The sequence below is a fragment of the Delphinapterus leucas genome, chromosome X (assembly GCF_059928025.1).
Source record: "Delphinapterus leucas isolate spDelLeu-1000000601 "Yukka" chromosome X, BTC_Dleu_Yukka2, whole genome shotgun sequence".
Classification (NCBI taxonomy): domain Eukaryota; kingdom Metazoa; phylum Chordata; class Mammalia; order Artiodactyla; family Monodontidae; genus Delphinapterus; species Delphinapterus leucas.
Window position 1 is genome coordinate 111,360,760 of NC_143150.1, and position 22,555 is coordinate 111,383,314.

General features: G+C 39.1%; 1 long non-coding RNA gene across 1 annotated transcript in view; it reads right to left on the minus strand.

The window, feature by feature from the left end:
- Positions 1-2,640: 2,640 nt before the first annotated feature.
- LOC149744391 (uncharacterized) overlaps positions 2,641-22,555 on the minus strand; it is a 28,306-nt gene continuing 8,391 nt past the window's right edge. Inside the window, exons 3-4 of the long non-coding RNA XR_016391387.1 lie at positions 18,419-18,611; positions 2,641-3,116 (exon numbers count right to left, since the gene is read on the minus strand). This is a non-coding gene — a long non-coding RNA (uncharacterized LOC149744391). The remainder of the gene's footprint in view (positions 3,117-18,418; positions 18,612-22,555) is intronic.

Consider the following 22,555-nt stretch of genomic DNA (forward strand, 5'->3'; position numbering starts at 1 on the left):
TGAAGTTAAAAAAAATAAATAAACTGCCCAAACAGAAGGTGAGAAATCTTTAGTTTTCTGGATGAGCCAAATGACACCCTGGCATCTGCAGTGACGATATGAGTACAAAAAGAAATATCCTTTCTTCTCTTTTTGGCACACTAAGATGTATAAACCCTAGTAAACCACTGGCATTCTCAGATTTTTTTTTATAAACTTATTTATTTTATTTATTTATTATTTTTGGCTGCATTGGGTCTTCGTTGCTGCGCGCGGGCTTTCTCTAGTTGCAGAGAGTGTGGCGCAAGGGCTTAGTTACTCCGCAGCATGTGGGATCTTCCCGGACCAGGGCTCGAACCCGTGTCTCCTGCATTGGTAGGCAGATTCTTAACCACTGTGCCACCAGGGAAGCCCCATTCTCAGATTTTATTTATTTATTTATTGGTTTTGTTTTCGTTTTTGTTCCGCGGTATGCGGGCCTCTCACTGTTGTGGCCTCTCCCGTTGCAGAGCACAGGCTCTGGAAGCGCAGGCTCAGCGGCCATGGCTCACGGGCCCAGCCGCTCTGCGGCATGTGGGATCTTCCTGGACCAGGGCACGAACCCGCGTCCCCTGCACCGGCAGGCGGACTCTCAACCACTGTGCCACCAGGGAAGCCCCATTCTCAGATTTTAAATCAACAGTTTCAACTCTTCCTAAGTAATGCCAAATACCTATGACATGTAATAATTCGCAATTGCCCCAAAGCACAAATTTGGACTTTATGCACCATGGGGCTGGTACGTAGAAGTGAGTCACTTAGTGAGTGAGGAAACCTAGTTTACCACCCAGTATTCTCCCCTAACTTGGGTTTGTTAGTTTTCACTTGTTGCGATGTTCATAATCTGTTGAGGAGAACCAGGTGATAGGGTAGTTATTAATGAATATCAAAGTTATTATAGGTGAGGAGAAGGAAGGAACCCACTGAAATGAGGGCTCGCCACCTATATTGGGGCTATAAAGAGAAACTTGCTGAGCTACCATTAGAGAGACGCCTGAGCATTTCCTAGATTTTAGCACTTGCAGGACTCAACCGCTAAAATGGAGAGCTCACCATATACGTTGCACCTCTCAAGTTCCATACTTTGGGTCCAAGGTGAATCAATAAGACATTTCAGTTCCCAGAGTTACTGACTGCCATGAATTAAAGTGCGATGGACCCCTGATGTTGTGCTACACTGACCTCTACTCGCTTCAAGTTTACTGCCACCCCAGCATACTAACCATCCGCTGCTAACCTCGACCATGACTATCGTTCTGGGAAACCTTACCATTCTCTTCTACCACCCAAGGAATGACTTCTCCTTTAGCTGCCAAAATTGGTGACCACTTGGGGATCCATACTGATGAATTAAACATTATCATCTGGTACATCCTAAATGTCTGTGGTGGGCTTGGCACCCCAAGAGAACATACCTTAAGTACAGTGATGTGAAGAAGGCAGAGAAAAAAAACGTTCTTCCTTCTTCATCCTAACAGCAAATGTCCCACAATGAATAGCAAAGGAAAGTTTGAATGTGAAAACTTAATTTCTACAGTCAAAGACTGTCACGATAAACACCTGAATGATTGTTCCTACAGATTCTTCAAGGGCTGCCTTCATATATATGGATACAACCGCTTTCTTGAACTAACAGGAGATAATATGTTAGAAATATAAAATCATGACAGTTTTGAAGTCTACAGAACTCACCCAACATTCATTCATCACAGCTTGAATAAAAATGGGTGGGACGACAGGGCAATCCTGGAAAGGGAGCTCTGCCTCCTTCCCTTTGTCCCTTTGCTTCACTTCTCTTCTTGTCCCTCTTCATTCTCCATAAGGGGCCCATATAGATACTTCCACCACAAGGTATAAGACCTGAGTGCAGAAAGACACCTTAGAAAGCACGTTGGCCAAAGCCCTCCTATGTCCTTCCCTACATTAGCTAGTTGCTGATGCAACTGTAGCCCTAATGCCAGTCTCTCCATTCTCAGCTAAGGGTTGTCAGCACACAGAAATAGAGACAATGGCAAATGACATTAAGTCAGAATGAAACATAATTAAGATGATGATCGATCAAAACAGTTCCGATCTACCAGCCATGATGTGCTTTTTTTAATAGTATATATTTCATCCAGAGATGAAAACTAACAATGCTACAAGTATAGACACAAATTTAATTACAAACACCAAAAATAAACTTTAATCTAAAATACGGATTTACAATAAGGAAAATACTTGAAGGAAGCTTATTTAATAATGTCATTTTGCCACTATTCCTTACATGTGATAATGAAAAAAGGCAAATTTCACTTTCTCCCACTAGTTTTTTTTAATGTCTTTATTGGAGTATAATTGCTTTACAATGGTGTGTTAGTTTCTGCTGTATAACAAAGCGAATCAGCTATACATATACATATATCCCCATATCTCCTCCCTCTTGCGTCTCCCTCCCACCCTCCCTATCCCACCTCTCTAGGTGGACACAGAGTGAAGTAAGTCAGAAAGAGAAAACCAAATACTGTGTGCTAACACATATATATGGAATCTAAAAGAAAAAGAAAAAAAAAGGTTCTGAAGAACCTAGGGGCAGGACAGGAATAAAGACACAGACATAGAGAATGGACTCTCCCACTAATTTTTAATTAACAGCTGATACCTCTGTCCTGAGTTGTCATTCCAATTCTCTGTAACTCGATCCAAATATCATATTTAAATTAGAAAAGGAAATAGCACTGCTCTAACTCTTGTGGTTAACTAGCTTCACAAACAACTGGAGAATGGTCCTTTTGTCAAATACTGTATAAGCTCTTTTACCTATATAATTCATAAAACAATGCACCAAGATTGGCATTATGGGACGTTAAATGCAGAATCAGCTTGGTAGTCCTCTTTTCATTGTCAAGTAAGAAACTGTGAAGATAAATGAACCTTGGGAATTTCAAGATCTGGAATGTGACGCCAGCTGGTACATGGAAGAAATGAATTCAATCAGGCTACCTGATGCTTCCTGCTGCAGCCTGGAGCGGGGCAGTCTGCAAGGTTGTAATAGGACCCAATTTGTCCTTGTCTCTCTCACAGTTTAAGTGCCAGGGGAAAAAATGATCTCTTTAACTCTGTTTAAAAAAAGAAAAAATATGTAAGCTGAAGGAAACTTCATAGCAAACCTAATACACTGGATTTTAGAGACTGAGGAGGAATTTTGACACATGATTTTAGCTATTATAGTTTAATAGATAGGAAGGCTGATATTGTACAACGGCTAGTTTCTAAAAATAGAGATCCATTCTTTAAACCAAACTTGTGCTTTTAACCCTCTGGATTTCACTTGATAAAAGCCATAGTTCAACAAGATGTAAACCCAGTATTTTAGAAGTTTGAATGAACTACTTACTGTACTGTTCTATGAAACATTCTAAGTAAATTGACATGTTTTTTAATAGTATCTCCAAAATTCATTTGTATGAGAAACATGTATTAACTACCTACTTTGCAGTGAATTCTAAATGCTGAATGCTGGAGATAGAGTTAAATAAGACATACTCCCTCCTTCAGGGGACTTAATTTCCAAAACATAAAGGTGCTGAAAAATCAAACCACAAATAGCAGTCTGCCCTTTTACAAAATCATCTGGTGATAAGAGAAAAATATGTAATGATTATATTAGTCCCTGAACTTCAAGAATGCTGTGAAGTAGAGCTACTATTTGATCAAGGATAGAAATGAGTAAGATTTTTCAGTCTGGAAGGACAATGTCAGAGAGGGGTTATAATTAAAAGCTATAAAATTGGGAATAATATGCATAATTTAAATTTAATCACTGTCATCCTGCAAGATCCAATCTTCTACTTTTCTCTAATATGATTTCTCCCTCAGAGATCTGGTCCACGTTCACACCCTCAACCATAAACTCCCTCTTGGCAACTCTGAGTTAACCTCATTCTCTGTCCTATGCTGGAAAGTTCTACTAAGATATCTTACTATTACTTTAAATTTAAGGTTTTTTTAAAAAACCAGCACCTCAATCCCGGAACCAGCCTCCTCTCTTGCTTCCTCCATTTTTGTTATTAAGGCCATTCTTTTTTTTTATATATAAATTTATTTATTTTATTTTTGCCTGTGTTGAGTCTTCCGTTGCTGCGCGTGGGCTTTCTCTAGTTGTGGCGAGCGGGGGCTACTCTTTGTTGCGGTGCACGGGATTCTCATTGCAGTGGCTTCTCTTGTTGCAGAGCACGGGCTCTAGAGCGCAGGCTCAGTAGTTGTGGTGCACGGGCTTAGTTGCTCCGCAGCATGTGGGATCTTCCCCGACCAGGGCTCGAATCCGTGTCCCCTCCATTGACAGGCGGATTCTTAACCACTGCGCCACCAGGGAAGCCCAAGGCCATTCTTAAATTCACTCAAATGCAAAACTCTGATGTCACCTCCTTTGACTCCACCTCCTTCTTGCACAATATATCACCAAGCTCTCTCAGGTGTTCTCCAAGCCACCTTAATTTTTCCTTTCCACCCCTACCACTCCAGTTCAAGTACATATAACACCATAGTTACACTGTAGTAACAACAAAGTCAGCAATTAATAATCTCTTACTTGGTTTCCAGGTCTTCAGTCCTATAACTCTCCAATCTGCCTGCACAACAAACTGGCCTCAACAAATATTCGTTAAATAAATATATGCTGAATTAATTTCCTAAGCTGTCACTTCCAATCTTCTTTTCCAGGCAATCTTTGACAATTTATTCACTAATTTCATAAAAATAAACTGGAACTCCTTAGTCTAGCATTGAAGATCTTCGTTGACATACGCCCAAGATACTTTTCTAGAACTTTCCCTCCTGACTCCTGCATGTGGACTTACATCTCCGGTGAAACTGGTCCCTTCACTACCCACCCCCAAATACGCATCACTTTCCAGGGTCTTCCTGAATCTTTCCCATCTTTTAAGATGCAATAATTCTCATTTGATGTTTATTATGTGGTCCCGTTTATTGTTAGAAATCTGTATAATATCACCTTCTAAATTCCAGTATAATCTATTAGGTTGAACCATATGAAATTGTCACTATTTAACTAATCTTTTACCCAAAAAATAGCAATTTCATATGGTTCAATATAATAAGCATTATATAATAAGCATTATATCTTTATGCTCCGGAGTTCCTAGAATATGCCACACATAATGGATATTCAATTCTATTCGATCCAACTTTCTTTACCACCCTCATTTGTAAGCTGGGCAAGGAAGTGGGTAGATAAGAATCTGCTAGTGCAGAGGTAGCAGTTTCTTTCCAGCTTGATATTCCTTCAGGACTCATCATACCTTTGACTTGGTAGTCACATTAGCATCTCCACACTGAAAAGACTATTTCCTGTTTCACTTAGGATAGGCTGGCCTGTTGTAGCTAGGATGCTTCAGTCACAGCCCTCTGGTAAAATTAATAGGTTCTGTGTTGATTACCTATTGGCTGCTGTATAACAGAAACTTATTTCCCCACCATTCTGGAGACTAGAAGTCCAAAATCAAGGTGTCAGCAGAGACGGGCTTCCTCTGAGACTGGACAGAACTCTTTCTTGCCTCTTCCTTGCTTCTGGTAGTCACTGTCAATCCTTGGCGATCCCTGACTTTCAGCTGCAGCACTTCATTCTCTGCCTCCACTGTCACATAGCATCTCTACCCATGTGTCTGTGCCTGTGTCTCTTCTCTTACAAGGATACCAGTCATATCAGATTAAGGACCCATCCTACTCTAGTATGACCTCATCTTAACTAATTACGTCTGCAGTGACCCCATTTCCAAATAAGATCACATTCTGAGGTACTGCGAGTTAGGGATTCAACATATCTTTTTTGGGGGGGGGGACGGGGACACATGTCAACATATAACAGGTTCATTCTTCAAAGTTGTAGTTTATCTGAAATGTACAAAAGTATACTTTTATACAACTCATCTTTCAATAACTGAACTTTTAAAAATTATATAAATTGAAGTAAGCGTTTAAAGTAAGCAAGCATGTAGGCACTATGCAGTAGCCTTCTGAACTATTATTAACTTATTCCAGTCCATAATCTTATGCATAGAATCAGTTACAATGTCCTCTTGTAACTTAACATAGTGAGGAATTCATCCCAATCTTTGAGTTTATCCAGGCTCCAGACACTCATTTACTACCTGGGATGACAGTCGTTGCAACCTCTTTTCTGAATTCATGAGTTTTTACTCCCTTGTGACTGTTATTACCTGCCCTCTGCAAATAAATGGAGAAAAGACATCATTTTACCTTTTAACCTTTCCTATTCACTTCTGTTTCTATTTAATTCCCCTGATGTTTCCAAGCACATCCTAACTGAACTTTCCACTATCTAGCTGCCTGGATCTCACTCTGAGGCCCTCTTCTCTGCTGTAGGCTAGTCATTCATCTATACCATTCTCCTTTAGCACCTTACCCAGCTCACTACGTTGTCTCTACAATCCCTTTATACTATATACCAAAAAGAATGTTATCCAATGGAGATAAAACTTTTGATATTCATAAAGAGAAGACTGTGCCATCCCATAAACTCAATCCAGAGAATTAATGTGCTGAATTAGAAACTCTACCGGCACAAATATATTCAACCACAGCAATGGATATCATAATCAATCATTTAAAGAACCAAAATCACACACAGTAGGGGAACAGATATCTGTTTGCTTATTTAAATGTTATATATATATTTTTTAAAAATACATATAGTCACTGCAGATGTAATTAGTTAAGATGAGGTCATACCAGAGTAGGATGTGTCCTTAATCCGATATGATATATATTTCATATTATAACAATTCAATGTAATATTAAGTAGCTATTAAAATAATAATTAAGAAGGTGATTTAACAATGAACGTGCACATGTAATATTAATAAAAATGGATATGAAAATGTTTCTCCGATTTTATTATAGCTAAGAAAATATTGTAAGAAGAGCAATACTAATTGATTCTAGAAGTGGTAGAAAAATATGTTTAAATGTGTGGTAAATTTTAAAGCTAGCTAACAGAAGAGCATAAGTAGCATATGCAGTTATCAAACTACTTGAGCTAAAAACTGAAACAAAGGAAATTCAATAAGTAAAACAAAAGGCTGGAAAAGAAAAGAGAAATTGTGGTTAAGAGAAAACATGAAATAAATCAGATGGCAAGAATGCATCCTACATATCAGGAATAACAATAAATGTAAAACTGGTTAAATAACCATGTTAAAGACAGAGAGTCTCAGGGCAAACACACAAATAAAATAAATTCCAGACATGTTGTTTATAAAGGACATTCTTTTTTTTTTATTTCATTGAAGTACAATTGATTTACAATGTTGTGTTAATTTCTGCTGTACAGCAAAGTGACTCAGTTATACATCTATATATACTTTTTCATATTCTTTTCCATTCTGGTTTATCACAGGATACTGAATATAGTTCCCTGGACCTTGTTGTTTATCCATCTTATATACAATAGTGTGCATCTACTAACCCCAAGCACCCAATCCTTCCCTCTCGCAACCCCCCTCCCCCTTGGCAACCACAAGTCCGTTCATTATGTCTGTGAGTCTGTTTCTGTTTCATAGATATGTTCATTTGTGTCATATTTTCGATTCCACATATAAGTGATATCATAAGGTATTTGTCTCTTTCTGACTTACTTCGCTTAGTATGATAATATCTAGGTCCATCCATGTTGCTGCAAATGGGATTATTTCATTCTGTTTTATGGCTGAATAGTATTCCACTCTGTATATGTACCACATCTTCTTCATCTATTCATCTCTCAATGGACATTTAGGTTGTTTCCATGTCTTGGCTATTGTACATACACTGCTATGTACACTGGGGTGCATGTACCTTTTAGAATTATAGTTTTGTCTGGGTATACACCCAGGAGTGGGATTGCTAGATCATACGGCAACCCCATTTTTAATTTTTTGAGTAACCTCCATAATGTTTTCCATAATGGCCGCACCAATTTACATTCCCACCAACAGTGCGAGAGGGTTCCCTTTTCACCACATTCTCTCCAACATTTATTATTTGTAGACTTTTAAATGATGGCCATTCTGACTAGCGTGAGGTGGTATCTCACTGTAGTTTTGATTTGCATTTCTCTAATATTTAGCGATGATGAGCATCTTTTCATGTGCCTATTGGCCATCTATCTGTATGTCTTCTTAGGAGAAATGTCTATTTAGGTCTTCTGCCCATTTTTTGATTGGGTTGTTTTTTTGCTATTGAATTGTATGATGTGTTTGTATATTGTGGAAATTAAGCCCTTGTCAATCTCATCATTTGCAAATATTTTCTTTCAGTCTGTAGGTGGTCTTTTCATTTTATTTATGGTTTCCTTTGCTGTACAGAAGCTTGTAAGTTTGAAAGTTTGATTAGGTCCAATTTGTCTATTTTTGCTTTTATTTCTATTGCCTTGGGAGACTGACCTAAGAAAACATTGGTACAATTTATGTCAGAGAATATTTTGCCTATGTTCTCTTCTAGGAGTTTTATGGTATCATGTCTTATATTTAAGTCTTGAAGCCATTTTGAGTTTATTTTTATGTATGGTGTGAGAGTTTATTCTAACTTCATTGATTTACATGCAGCTGTCCAGCTTTTCCAGCACCACTTGCTGAAGAGACTGTCTCAAAGACACTTTTTTTAAAATAAATTTATTTATTTTATTTATTTATTTTTCGCTATGTTGGGTCTTTGTTGCTGTGCGTGGGCTTTCTCTAGTTGCGGCGAGCAGGGGCTACTCTTTCTTGTGGTGTGCGGGCTTCTCATTGTGGTGGCTTCTCTTGTTGCAGAGCATGGGCTCTAGGCCCGCGGGCTTCAGTAATTGTGGCACACGGGCTCAGTAGTTGTGGCTCACAGGCTCTAAAGCACAGGCTCAGTAGTTGTGGTGCACAGGCTTAGTTGCTTTGCAGCATGTGGGATCTTCCCAGACCAGGGCTCGAAGCTGTGTCCCCTGCATTGGCAGGCGGATTCTTAACCACTGCACCACCAGGGAAGCCCCTCAAACACATTCTTAAAATAAAAAATAATGCTTTTAAATATAGGGATTGGGACTTCCCTGGTGGTGCAGTGGTTAAGACCCTGTGCTCCCAATGCAGGGGGCCTGGGTTCGATCCCTGGTCAGGGAACTAGATCCCACATGCATGTTGCAACTAAGAGTTCGCATGCCACAACTAAGGAGCCTGCAATGCTGCAACTAAGCAGCCGGAGAGCCGCAACCAAGAAGCCCACGAGCCACAATTAAGGAGTCCACCTACTGCAACTAAAGAGTTCACATGCCGAAACTAAGGAGCTGGCAAGCTGCAACTAAGGAGCCCACCTGTCACAGCTAAAGAGCCAACAAGCTGCAACTAAGGAGCCAGCGAGCCACAACTAAGGAGCCCGCCTGCTGCAACTAATTAAATAAATAAATTAAATAATTTTAAAAATATATAGGGATTAAAATGATACCCAAGCCAAAATTAGCTAAAAGAAAAGTGGAGTAGAATTCAAGGTGAACATTAAAATGGACAAAAGAAATTATATTTCTTTTTATATTGATGAATAATATAATACAAGAAGATACAATAATCAAAACTTTTTGTGCATGTAACAAGATAGCTTCAAAATATTTAAATAGGGCTTCCCTGGTGGTGCAGTGGTTAAGAATTTGCCTGCCATTGCAGGACACGGATTCGAGCCTTGGTCCGGGAAGATCCCACATGCTGTGGAGCAACTAAGCCTGTGCACCACAACTACTGAGCCCGCATGCCACAACTACTGAAGCCCGTGCGCCTAGAGCCTGTGCTCGGCAACAAGAGGAGCCACCACAATGAGAAGCCTGCACACCACAACGAAGAGCAGCCCCCGCTTACCACAACTAGAGAAAGCCCGCACGCAGCAATGAAGACCCAATGCAGACAAAGATAAATAAATAATATAAATTCTTAAAAAAAGAAAAAGATTTTAATAATATTTAAATAACTACTTATAAAGCAAACAAACGAAAAACAAAAAGGATAAATTATGAGTCATGAATTGCAGTGGAACACACCAACCACTTTTTACAGAAGTTCAGTTTATAAATTAAGTCATAAGAGTGAGATGACTAACAACTGAACTAGTAGCATATACTAGACATCTTACATACCATCTTTTTAAATATCCATAAAAATATTTATAAATGACTGTGTTAAGTAAGCCATATGAAAATTTTCAAAAAAATTTAAAAAGAACATTTGGACCAAATTCTCTGAGAACAGTGGAAAGAAAAACTTTTTAATTCTTAACAATTAAAGAGTATCCTTCTATGAATTCCAGCACATTCATAGATTCTTTACAACAAAAAAGACAATTTTACTGCATGCTACTTTACTAGAGGTTTAATAGAAAAAATAATCTTCTTGTGTTAAGGTACACAGAAAAACTATATTTTAAAATCCTCTAGAAATAACTGATAATCAGAGGACTAGATATCAAAACACTGCACTGCAGGCCAAGTGATACTAAGAGGAAAATTCATTGCACTAAAAGCATTTATTAGAAAACCTAAAACTTTGAAAATAACATTACTCCAAGATGCTAAAAAATAACACCAAAAAAAGTAGATGAGATCATTATAACAACAAAAGTAAAAATTCCATTTATAGGAAACCAAAAGAGGGTGTTCCCTCGTGATCCAGTGGTTAAGAATCTGCCTTCCAATGCAGGGGACATGGGTTCGATCCCTGGTCAGGGAACTAATTTCCCACATGCCGCGGTGCAACTAAGCCTGCATGCCACAACTACTGAGCCCGTGCACACTAGAGCTCATGTGCCACAATTAGAGAGCCCTCCTCATGCCACAACTACTGAGCCCGTGTGCTCTGGAGCCTGCGCACCACAACTAGAGAGCCTGCGTACCGCAACTACTGAGTCCATGCACCACAACTAGAGAGAAGCCCACGTGCCACAACAAAGAGCCCACACACCACAACGAAAGACCAGGCATGCCACAATGAAGATCCCGCGTGCCACAACTAAGACCTGATGCAACCAAATAAATAAATAAATATTTTTAAAAGAAAGAAAATTAAAAGAAAATCATAAGGATGTAGTTGACCTGAACAACACAGTCAACCAGCTTGATCTCAGTGACATTTATAGAACACTCCACCAAACAATAGCAGAATACACAATTTTTTCAAATATACACGGACCGTTTACCAAGATAAGCTATCTTCCGGGCCATAAAACAAATCTTAACAAATTTCAAAGGACTGAAATAATACAAAATATATTCTCTGAAAATAATAGAATTAAACCATTTTATAGATGACAGAGCACATATGTCTCCTACGTATTTCTTAAAAAAAAAAATTCAATGACAGTAAAGGAATTATTTTTTTTTTTAAATAGTCACAGATTTCCAAAGACACAAACAGGAGAAGAACAAACAGAAACAGAATTTTGGTACCTGCAAAGCAAATGAACAAACGGTTGCCTATGTACCAGAATTGAGAAAGCTGAATCCTATGCCAGCAATGCAGAAAGCCAAGGAAGAACTTGGTTTATACCACAGATCCTCCAAAATGCATCAAAATTTGTTGTTCCAGTTACCTCTGAAGTGCAGTGATGAAGAGGCTAACACAAGAAGATAAAATCAACATCTGGTGAGGGAAAAAAGATCTCCCATCTCACTCCATGCAGTCAGGAAAGGTCTCTCTACTACCCAGAAGAAGACCGTAGTTTATTCTCTGGAGGCAAAAAAATGCAGGTTCTGTAGACTGTGGAATATCATGCACAGTTGACAGAAGGGTACCACACTGAAAGTGTGGTATGATGTGAAGTGTGGTATGATTTGCATGCTGAATGTTAAGACTTCTAACTTTCTTCCTCTACTTGGCTCTCAAAATATGGCAGCCAGTGTTATACACCACCACCGCCCCCTACCCCCACCCAGCAGGGAAATGGAAGAGTACTTTTCTAGGAACTCTGACTGCCAAGAAGAAATATACTTAAAAAATGACATTATGGAGTATGTCTACAGAAAGGTCTAGCCAGAAGCTACAGACAACAAGTCTCAGCTATCTGCAAAGAAGTCCCTGATGAGCATTTAGTGGTCACCTGTTATGCAGAAGTGAACACTCAAAAATCCCTAGATGTTAGAAGGCCTCTGGGACTTCCCTGGTGGCACAGTGGTTAAGAATCTGCCTGCCAATGCAGGGGACACGAGTTCAAGCCCTGGTCCGGGAAAGATCCCACATGCCTCAGAGCAACTAAGCCTGTGCGCCACAACTACTGAAGCCCGCGCACCTAGAGCCCATGCTCCACAACAAGAGAAGCCACTGCAGTGAGAAGCCCACACACCACAACGAAGAGTAGCCCCTGCTCGCCGCAACTAGAGAAAGCCTGTGCAGCAACGAAGACCCAACACAACCAAGAATTAATTAATTAATTAATTACTATTAGAAGACCTCTAATATCACACACACACACACACAGATAAAAAAGCAAAGCAAAAGTTGGAAGAAATAGAAAGAAAGGGAAAGAAAACTTAAAGAAAAACTATCGTTATTTTCCCTGTAAGGAAATGAGAAGATGTTGTTTCTAGGAAAGAAGAGAAGGATGCTTTAAAACAAAGGAATATTCCAAGAATTAACAAGAAAATCAAATGATAGCTGTTTTTAAAATTGTAAGAGGAGGGAAAATATTATTCAGGATCTCCCAGAAGTCACAGTAAAAGGACAAAGAGATGGAGAAGGAGAGAGAAAATGAAATCACAGGACACTTCCAAGAGGCCTAACATCCCAATAAAAGAAGTTCCAGAAAGAGAGGAGAGAAGATGGAGAGGAAGAAATCATCAAAAAACATTATTCATAAATATGTCCCACAACTGAAAGACCTGAGTTTCCAGATTGAAAGAACCCACCAATTGATAAAAATAGATCCTCTCCATGTCATACCATCAGGAAATCTCAGAACATTAAATAAAGAGAAGATCCTCAAAGCTTTCAGAGAGAGAAAAAAAATAGGTCTCATAAAAAGCAGAATGACATGAGACTTCTCAGTGGCATCACTGGAAATTAAAAGGAGGCATTTTCTTTTAAAATTCTGAAGAAAAATGATCTCCAACCAAAATTTATATAGGCAGCTAAAGTATTACTGCAAAGATAATTTCTAAAAAGTCACCTTCTATGAACTCTTCTCTGTATGGAAGTTAAGAGAGGTGCTCTATCATAATGAGGTAGTAAACCAAGAGGAGAAGAAGACATAGGATCCAGAAAACCAGAAGCCAAAACAAGAGAAGAGAAAGGAACTCTCAGAAGGATGGTGGAGTAAGATACTGAGATGACTACTTGGAACAGCTTAGAGAGCAACTAAGTAAGGCAAGAACTGTTCTGAAGGCTCCCAGACTGATTTCTTCCAGAAGATAACACTGAATGAACACTTGATGAACATGAACATATTGAGAGGAATGTGGGGTTGAATTAAGGATAAGAACATAGAAAATGAAGCAAATGTAAAAAGAAGATAATACCTCTGAGGAAAATTAACAGGTTTCGCAGAAAGGAAAATTAAACCGAGTAATCAACTGTGAATAACCTTTTCTTGGTTCTCAACCTTGGCCAAACATTAGAATCATCTAAGGAGCTTTTAAAACTTCAGATGCCCAAACCACACCTAGATCAATTAAATCAGAAGTAGGCATCAGTATTTTTTTTTACTCTTCATTTCATTTATTTAGTTTTTGGCTGTGCTGGGTCTTCGTTGCTGCACACGGGCTTTCTCTAGTTGTGGTGAGCAGGGGCTACTGTTCGCTGCGGTGCGCAGGCTTCTCACTGCAGTGGCTTCTCTTGTTGTGGAGCACAGGCTCTAAGCATGTGGGCTTCAGTAGTTGTGGCTTGCAGGCTCTAGAGCGCAGACTCAGTAGTTGTGGCTCACAGGCTTAGTTGCTCTGCGGCATATGGGATCTTCCCGGACCAGGGATCGAACCTGTGTCCCCTGAATTGGCAGGCAGATTCTTATCCACTGCGCCGCCAGGGAAGCCCCAAGCATCAGTATTTTTTAAGCTCCCCAAGTGATTTAAATGGACAGCCAATATGAAAACCACTGACTTATTCATAATAATGTAAATCCTCAATATTGATGTAAGCAAAACTACAACAAATTGGGAGCCTGGGGAGCATGGTTAGAAAATGGGGGGATGATAAGGATGGGGAGTAGCTGGACAGAAAGTTAATTCTCCATCATATATGATGGGAAGTCAGTTGATAATGCTTGAAACTGAGACATCAAGAAGTAGCCATATAAGCATGCTATATAGAGATATGGAAATAATATCATATGAATCATCTAAAACACTTGAGAGTAAGAAATAGGAGCAAGAGGACTCCATGTTTCTTATAACGTGCCTTGTAAAACTGCTTAATTCTTTAAACTATGTGCATATGTGACTTTGACAAAAATAAAAAACAAATTTTAAAAATAAATAAAAGCTAAAATAATAATGTAGAAAATAACCACAAAAAGAAAAAACCAAACCCAGTTTGTTTTTTTGTTTTTATTTATTTATTTATTTTGCAGTACGCGGGCCTCTCACTGTTGTGGCCTCTCCCGTTGCGGAGCACAGGCTCCAGACGCGCAGGCTCAGCGGCCATGGCTCACGGGCCCAGCTGCTCCGCGGCATGTGGGATCTTCCCGAACCGGGGCATGAACCCATGTCCCCTGCATTGGCAGGCGGACTCTCAACCACTGCACCACCAGGGAAGCCCAAAACCCAGTTTTTTGAAAAAGCTAATTAAGTAACAAAAACACAGCTAAGAAAAAGAGAACACAAACACACACTTGGATTCTGAAATGAGAATAACTAGAGATAGAGATAATACTAAATAAAATTGTAAGAAAACAATATGTATCACTTCACACTTAATAAATGTGAAAGCCAGATGACCTTAATGATTTTCTAAACTATATAAGTTAGTTACCAAAATAGACTTAAGATGTAAAAAACACGAAGAGGCTGATGATCATGAAAGAAATTTAAAAACCAACCAGGACAAAAGTCACCAGGAAGAGAAGGTTTCAATACAGGTTCCTATATTGTGTATAAATAGTTCCAGATCATAGGAAAGTAAGAAAATCTTCTCAAATTATACGATGAGCTTAATTTAACACCATTACTACAGCAGACCAAAAAAACCCAAAAAACAAAACAAAAAAACTAAAACCATATGACACTCTGCTATAAATAAGTAGATTCTAAGTAAGGGACTTCAGGACTTCCTGGTGGGCCAGTGGTTAAGAATTTGCCTTCCAATGCAGGGGACACGGGTTCAATCCCTGGTCAGGGAACTAAGATCCCACATGCCGCGGGGCAACTAAGCCCGTGCACTGCAACTACTGAGCCTGTGTGCCACAACTAGACAACCCACATGCCACAACTACAGAGTCCACACGCTCTGGAGCCCACGTGCCACAACTACAGAGCCCACACGCTCTGGAGCCTGTGTGCCACAACTAGAGAGAAGCCCACACACCACAACTAGAGAAAAGCCCGCGCGCTACAACAAAAGATCCTGAGTGCCACAACTAAGACCCAACACAGCCAAAAATAAAATAAATATTAAAAAAAAAAAAAAAAAGTACGGGACTTCCCTGGTGGTCCAGTGATTAAGAATATGCATTACAACGCAGGGGATGGGGGTTCAACCCCTGGTCGGGGAACTAAGACCTCACATGCTGCGGGGCAACTAAGCCGACGCACTGCAACTACTGAGCACGTGGGCCACAACTAGAGAGCCCACGCACCACAACTAGAGAGCCCACGCACTCTGGAGCCCATGTGCCACAACTACAGAGCCCACGAGCTCTGCAGCCCGCACGCCACAACTAGAGAGCCCACACGCCGCAACTACTGAGCCTGTGCACCACAACTAAAGAGAAGCATGCGCTCCACAAGGAGGAGCTCACGCGCCACAGTGGAGGATCCTACGTGCTGCAACGAGGATCCCACATGCTGCAACTAACACCCAATGCAGTCTATATATATATATATATTTCTAAGTAAAGATTAGCAAATTAAATCTGTGATTAAAATATTATTATGATCGGGCTTCCCTGGTGGCGCAGTGGTTGAGAGTCCACCTGCCGATGCAGGGGACACAGGTTCGTGCCCCGGTCCGGGAAGATCCCACATGCCACGGAGCGGCTGGGCCCGTGAGCCATGGCCGCTGAGCCTGCGCGTCCGGAGCCTGTGCTCCGCAACGGGAGAGGCCACAACATTGAGAGGCCCGCGAACCGCAAAAAAAAAAAAAAAAAAAATTATTATGATCAAGTAATTAAAATGGAAATAATGTTTATCCTTTTGACCCATCAGATTAGCAAAATAGTAAAAGATTTACTATAGTCAATGTTGACAGGGATGTGTAGAAATGGTACTCTCTTGCAATACCACTGGGAGCATAAACTTTATAGTTTTTTAAATGAGAAATTGACAGCTTCAATCTAAATTCAACTAAACTGAAGATATCTTTCACCCTGACAATTCCACTTCTAAATATCTATTCTAGAAAAGAATATGTATATTCAAGGATGCTCGTTTCAACATTATTTATGAGTAGAAAATGAGGAACAATCTAAATGTCCATCAGTAGAGGAGTGGCTAACTATCTTATGCTCCATGTCTATTTTGAAATACTATGTAGCAATTTTAAAAATGAGACTGATTTTAAAGGAAAGATATGTCAAAAACATATTAAGTGACCTTTTTTTTTTTTTTAGATTCCATATATATGTGTTAGCATACGGTATTGGTTTTTCTCTTGGTCATGAAGAACCTAGGAGCAAGACAGGAATAAAGATGCAGACCTACTAGAGAATGGACTTGAGGATACGGGGAGGGGGAAGGGTAAGCTGGGACAAAGTGAGAGAGTGGGATGGACATATATACACTACCAAATGTAAAATAGATAGCTAGTGGGAAGCAGCCGCATAGCACAGGGAGATCAGCTCGGTGCTTTGTGACCACCTAGAGGGGTGGGATAGGGAGGGTGGGAGGGAGGGAGACGCAAGAGGGAAGAGATATGGGGACATATGTATATGTATAACTGATTCACTTTGTTACAAAGCAGAAACTAACACACCATTGTAAAGCAATTATACTCTACTAAAGATGTAAAAAAAATACATATATATACATAGTAAGATGTAACAGGAGTCCAGGAAAGGGGGCATCAATTAAGAGCAGAGTTATAAGGATGACTTCAAAAATAAAACATATTAAGTGAAGAAAATGTGTTGCCCAATTGGTATAGTTTAAAAATGTATTTCTGTTTGTATGTGTATATATGTATACTAAGCTACAATGAAAGAATTAAGTGGATGCATATTAAGCCTTTAATAATGGTTAAGGATGACCTAATAAGGATCATGAGGTTTAAGGGGAGAGGAGAAAGTGAAGGGTGACTTTCGTTTTTTACTCTTTATATTTCTGTATTTGAATTTTTCCAATGAGAATGTATTCATGCAATTGTATAATTAAAATTAACCAATTAAAATGTAAAGATCACATATGTGCGTGGAAAGATCCTGAAGAGAAGGAAGAAAAAATTTTAAATGGAAACAATTGTACACTTGTTTTTGTTTGATTTAAGGTGGTATGATCCTGGGCGTTTAAAAAAATATTCTAGGGCTTCCCTGGTGGCGTAGTGGTTGAGAGTCTGCCTGCCGACGCAGGAGACAGGGGTTTGTGCCCCGGTCCAGGAAGATCCCACATGCCGTGCCATGGCCACGGAGCCTGCGCGTCTGGAGCCTGTGCTCCGCAACGGGAGAGGCCACAACAGTGAGAGGCCTGCGTACCGCAAAAAAAAAAAAAAAAAAAAAAAAAAAAATATTCTAATGTTTTTATATGGAGCTGGGTTTGTATGACTGCTCCAACCCAATGAGACAGTTTAAATATTACCAAATGGGCTTCTCTGGTGGCGCAGTGGTTAAGAATCCGCCTGCCAATGCAGGGGACACGGGTTTGAGCCCTGGTCCAGGAAGATCCCACATGCCACAGAGCAACTAAGCCCGTGTGCCACAACTACTGAGCCTGCGCTCTAGAGCCCGCGCTCTAGAGCCCGCGAGCCGCAACTACTGAGCCCATGTGCTACAGCTACTGAAGCCCACACAGCTACAGCCCGTGCTCCGCAACAAGAGAAGCCACTGCAATGAGAAGCCCGCATGGTGCAACCAAGAGTAGTCCCCACTCGCCGCAACCAGAGAAAAGCCTGCTCAGAAACAAAGATCCAATGCAGCCAAAAATAAATAAATAAATAAATGAATTTTAAATACGTACATACATACGTACATACATACATACATACCAAACATCACAAGAAGATTTTGGAAACAAAAGTTTGAAGAAAGTGACAAACAAGCTAACCTTCCATTCCAAAATGTGTCACCGTTTCACAACCTAGAAAAAAGATAAATATGTCCCTGGAATATTTAAAATTTCAATTTAACTATATCCTCACTCACAAATTTTGACAATCCAATGAGACACTTACCTGATGATGTAAGAATATTACTGGGTCCAAAGCAAGCCTTCCCATAGTAGATAAGAGGGATTCTTTCTGTTAACCAAACAAGCAACTTAACTTACTACATGATTAAAGAGAATATGCAAATGGTCCCAAACTGTTTCCCATTTCTCCTAATGGTAAACAAATCCTCTGACACATAAAAAATTTAGAATTCAACTAATTGAGTGTGACATAAAATGTTTCACCTGTGAGGCAGCCTTAACGAGTAATCAGTTTTATGGAATCAAATCCTGACTTTAACTAGCCTCAAAAATCCAACCTTCATATAGTAATTTAAGTATCTAAGATATAATTTCTGTCCTGTGGTCCTAAAAATAAGTAGTTAAATATGAAACTTTTTGGCATAACTTAGTAATAGAGACATCTCTGTTTTCATCCTGTTTCCAACTTGGTGATAATATTTTTCTATTTCCTTTAGACGTAGGATATTCAGGCCATGATTTATTTTAATGAAATTCAGAGAACAGAATTTCCACATAAAACACTGCCAACATACCTCTACATCCTTAACTTAGGGATCCTTGTTGCTCGCCATAAATATGACTTGGCCACTCCATGATGACAAATTAGACAGCAAAAGCACTTAGAGTTTTACATTAACGCTTCGCACTTTGCAGACTCCAGGGGACCATTTAAGTACTGCAGGACTACTGTATATAAAATAGATAACTAAAAAGAACCTACTGTATAGCACAAGGAACTCTACTTATTACTCTGTAATGACCTATATGGAAAAAGAATCTAGAAAAGAGTGGATATATGTACAACTGATTCACTTTGCTGTATGGCAGAAACTAACACAACATTGTAAATCAACTATACTCCAAGGAAAATTAATTAAAAAAATAAAGTACTGTGGAAGGTGGGGTGGGAGACAAATGAATTGTGAAGTTACTTGCCTGTAGCCCTCCTCCTGTCACTGGGATCACCTTTCCGCTCAAGGCTCAACTAGTCCCAGGCTTTGAGATAAATCCTGGCCTTAGTCTTCAGAAATTTAAGGTGCTATAGTTTATCACCGTGACTCAGGATCAAGTCACTCTACACCTCTGGCTCTGTCTGACAGTGTGCCTAATTATAATCTGTGGGTTTTCTTCCATTTTCACAAGATAAGGTTTCTCCCAGTATCACTGATCTAGCAGCTAAGTCCACGACTTGTTCTCTAGTTCCAGAATCCCTGAGAATCTATAGAGGCTAAACAAGACAGATCTTGGTGTGGATCTCAGCTCTACAACTTGCCAGCGCTCTTACTTTGGGCAAGTTTCTTAGTTTCTCCAAACCCCAGTTTAGAACTGCAGAATAACAGTACTTACCATACAGAAAATGTAGCACAGTGTATGTCACGAAGTAGATGCTGGGTAAACGTTAATCCCCACCACTCACATGTTTTGTGCTGATTTTTCTTTGATAACTGAGCAATTTATCAGAACCTCTGAAACTGGGAATTGGTCTTGCTGCTCTTCCAAATCTATATGCCGGCCCCTGAGCTAAGCCTCTGAAATAAGTCAGCAACATCTGTGTACTCAAATTTCTGACTTTGCCCAACACTGACCTCTTTGGGACCCTTGCTTTTTGAGAGACACATGACGGATATTTTCTTCTCTCCTGATGTTCTTCCAGAACACTATGCTCCATCCTGTCTCAACAGCTCTGTATCATGTGAACTTGGATTTGTACCCCAGTGCCTGCCCCAACTCATTGGATGATTTGACTGAGAAGTGTCTCTAAAATCCTGCTGAGACGATTCACTGGGTCTATCCATGGAATGCCTTCTGAAACTCATATATCACAAGTGCTCTTCACTTTCAAAGCAGAAAAAAATGAAAAAGTAAAACGTAGTGGCTTGACTTTCCCCCAGGTCCCTTCCCTGACTCTGACCCTGAGAGAGCTATTTGGATGAGACAGAATTCCACTATCAAGCTGGTGAAAGAGAGCCGCTAAATCATTGCCTGATTCCTATTATTTATCAGCATTACGCTAAAAACTCTATATTCATGATTGCAAATGCTCACAACACTGCAAGGTAGCACTGCCCCCCTTTAACAGGTGGGGAAATTGAGGGTCTATAAGGTTAAATAATCTTCTCAAGTTCAGAAACCAGCAAGGAACAGAGCTGGAATATGAGCACTTATTTGTTTTATTTCAAAGTCTACAAGGGTTCTTCAAAAATGGTGGATTCCTTTCTCACTCTACCACATTTCCCATCACTACACCATTACATATAAATTAACAGACTACTTCAAAATGTTTTTTAAAATGTTGAAGTTGCCAGAGTAATTTGCTTCTTGATCAAGAAAAATCAGCCCATGAATCTGTATACATATTTCTTTGTCTAACAGCTAGCACTTATTCATCATTTGTATTATGCTTGACACCACTCAATTTATGTGTATTAACTCATTTAGTCCTATGAACTAGGTAATATTAACATCATTATTTTATAGTTGAAGAAAACATGCCCAGAGAGGTTAAGTAAATTGCCCAGGATCATACTGGCAGAGCTATGATGAGAATCCAGGCAGTCTAGCTACAGAGCCCAAGCTCTTATCATCATGTTTTACTGCCTCTCAACAATCAGAATAACTGTGTAAATTCTCCACTTAACTTTGCATGTATAAGTAACTTAAGGATCTAATCATTCCTTTGATATCTGAAGCTACCAAAAACCATTCGTTGAAAAACAAGGAGTAACATGTTGCTTGTGGATCATACTCCCTGATTATTCATCGCACTTTAGTATCTGACTCTTTTTCTCCATAAAGGTTGAAGACATAAAATTCTTCATGTTACTGTAGAAATCACACTTATCTGAAAAGGGTACATTTCAGGATAAAGTAGAATCTTTTTCCAGGAAAATAATTTCTCCTTCCATAACAATAAAGAATACTGTTTTACTCCATTTGGGTAACCCTCTTTAGATTCTGGCAGGAATGTAATATACCAAAACTAAGAGTTTATCATCTAAAGCCTGCAGTAAAGTCATTTTAAAAAATTTATATACTATATACTCAACAATCTCATATATTATAACTTTCTGGTGTGAACAACAATAATCAATAAAGCATTTCATTTCTAAAAATCAGCCTTGCTTTGTTTTTCTATTGTATGAGTCAGTGTCTGGCACATGTAAAGTAAAATGAAGAAAATGAGCTTATAAATCACAGTAATCTCCCTGATAATCACTACCCATTTAGTGAAGGGACAATGTGCTCACTACATGAGGCATTCTTATAAAAGACACCAAGCTGCAATTAACGATCTATAGATCTCATTTGCTCTGAAGTAGTAAGTGTTCTGATTCTAATAAATTCTCGATACCTAAGGACCTTATTCTGATTATTTTTATCTCATGTTTTTTGCCCACAGAGAAAGGAAAAGGAAAACGATTTCTCCCCAAATGCTAGCTGAGTGCATTCTTTTCTCCCTGTTTCTCCTATATCTAACCCAGAAAGGTATTTCAACCAAAACATTGTCAGAACACATTTCATTTTTTAAAGATTATAATATTCCTCCCAATCTCTTAACTAGAACATTTAACTACTTCAAGAATACCATGATAAATAATGTTTAAAATATCCTTAGCTAATGAAAAATATCCTAAAGTACCTTCTAAATTATACGAGAAAAATGAACGTGATTTACCTTTATTTTGAAATATTTAAATTATGCTATGAAATGTATATTCTGATTTTTCAAGTAAAAGATTACCTATATGCTAAATATTACACATAAACCAGAAGTTAGTTACCCAGAAGATACCATTGCCTGGGCAGAACATGTAAGGTAATGCTTGTTGTTTTATCATTTCTTTTCTTGTAACAAAATTAATATAATTTCACTATTCCTGGCAGGCATTAAGGATTAATAAATGCAAAGAGGAAATATCACCCAAGGACTCAGGTTTGAGATACAGAAGAATGAATCTAAAACAGATTTCAGAATCCAAACACTCATTAAGTTAAATCCAAAGAAAATTC